Raw genomic sequence first — 2,319 nt, forward strand, 5'->3', positions numbered from 1 at the left:
CCACTCGATGAAATAAAATTTCATCTTACATGTACACACAAACAAACAAATTTAATATCCTCTATATATCAGTGATATAAAACTGGTAATTTCACTGTTTGAAACAGTGAAATTACCACTTTGATAATTTCACTGTTTTGAATTTAAGCTCCTTACGTTGTTTCAGTGAAATACCAGCGTGCACAGTACTGGGTACCAACTTAATGACGTGACGTTGTAAATGACGTCACGTTGTATTATTATTTGGCGCGCTTTTCATTCAGTATTACGCTTAATGTCTTTTTAAAAATTTCTTTGCATGTAATAAAAAGAAAATTTGTTTAGTTAAGTGTAAGATCGAAATATATTTCACCTTGTGAACACCAAAAGTTCATATTTCACTCGTGGCTGCGCCACTCGTGAAATATACCTTTTGGTGCTCACTCGGTGAAATATATTCCGATCTTACACTGAACTAAACAAATATCCTCTATATAATAAAGAAATTTAGTGAGAGGTGGTTTAATCAAACGTTTTAAAGTGTATACAATATATTTCCTTATTGGTCTGGTATAAGTCATTTGCTTGTTGAATCATGATAGAAATAACTTCTTGACCGACTTTACTAAATGAACAGACACGTAGTCAAGGTGTCAGAACATTTAATGAAATATTATAAAGTAGACAAGGTGAATATACTTCTTACACATTAATTCGATCAATTAAAAAAAATTGCTTCTTTCATTAAAATTTAGGTATCATTTTAATAATATGCAAGTAAGTGATCAATTATTTTCAAAAAAATAATTTGGTAACAGAAATTCAATATACTTATTTCTTTATAATGTTACCTTAATGTATACATAATAAAGAAAAAAGATAACTTTAACTGTCATACAGAAATCATAAAATCATATTTTTTGATCAATAAAATATGTACGAAAATATTTGTTTACGTCACATGTTTCTCTTGTGTAGGAGATAAATTGTATTACCCTAATATGACCGCCTCCACTACTAAATCCTTTTCTTCATTACAATAATAAAGGCAATGAATTTCAATTTTAAGCCTATAAGACGTCTATGTTTTCTAAAAATCGGCCTAGTTTGTAGTTCATTCTAACCAAAATTATATAATATTGTGACTAAAAGTACGTCTCCTGCGGAAATTTGCATGAAAAATTCGAATAATGAACATTCGCTCTATGCAGATAATCTTGTTTTGGTAAAAATAGGCTTTAAGTTACAATTTGCTATCTTAATCAGTTTAAAATGTTCGAAATTAATTTATTTTGTGAACAGATTTAGAAACAAAATCATTCATTTAATCTCTCGTGGCCTATTTAACCTTTCCCGTTGTCTTTGAAAGATACAGAAATAAAATGCATACATGTATATTCTTACTAAATGCATTAGCATAAATAGTTATAAAAATTGAAACAATTTAGATATAAACGATCATAAAATATAAACATATATGCATAAATTTAAAGAACTTTGAGTCATGGCTGCTAAAAAGTTTTTACTCTTGAGGGAATCAAGTTACAACAATTTCAATATTCATATAAATAAGTATCCGCATGATCTCTTCAAATAATGGATATATTTATATTTGTTGAGATTGGTCCTATTTTGGCTTAGGCAAATAGTCCGCCAAACGCAAACCATTTAGAAAACAATTACACAAATTGTGTTTTCAAATATATAGAACGCGAAATTATTCCGTTTAGAAATAATTCCTTTTATCATTATCAAAAAGAATTACATCCCATATCCATCCAATGATTTAAAATCATTTCAGGTATACATTTTATTAACAAAATAATACTTAAAAAAAACATGGAGAATCCGGGTATCGATCCCGGTACCTCTCACATGCTAAGCGAGCGCTCTACCACTTGAGCTAATTCCCCGATTTGTAAACATGATTTATTCGCAATAATATTAACACATGGACTACAGATGACTTTCGAGTGGTCATCAGTAACTTTACATATTCTACCTGTAGGACAGTACAAACCAATATTTGCCAGAACACTGTTCGCTTTTCAGTCAAAAGATATTTTGAAATTTTCAAAAAGATAAATGATAAGTCCATTTACATATATTAAGACTGATAAGGTAAAACCTACTTCAAAATCAAACAAAGATTTATCTGTGATAAGTCAAGAACTTTTGAGTCTAAAATTGATAACACAAATTAAATATTTCCAAAATGTGTATTGTAGGTGCTTATTATAAACAAAAAGATTATCTGATTGAAATGAGTCGACCCTTCATGTTTCGTTAGTTCTAATATATTAATATTGAATGCATAAGTGGCAGCTTAGATTCTAGCCA

The 2,319-nt window shown here is 29.1% G+C and overlaps 1 non-coding gene across 1 annotated transcript; it reads right to left on the reverse strand.

Moving 5' to 3' along the window:
- Positions 1-1,819: 1,819 nt before the first annotated feature.
- Trnaa-agc (transfer RNA alanine (anticodon AGC)) lies at positions 1,820-1,892 on the reverse strand. The gene has a single exon. It is a non-coding gene; the product is annotated as a tRNA-Ala (tRNA).
- Between the last annotated feature and the right edge of the window lie 427 nt (positions 1,893-2,319).

The sequence above is a fragment of the Ruditapes philippinarum genome, unplaced genomic scaffold (genome assembly GCF_026571515.1).
Source record: "Ruditapes philippinarum isolate M1 unplaced genomic scaffold, ASM2657151v2 ctg3640_1_1_1_1, whole genome shotgun sequence".
NCBI classification, from domain to species: Eukaryota; Metazoa; Mollusca; class Bivalvia; order Venerida; family Veneridae; genus Ruditapes; species Ruditapes philippinarum.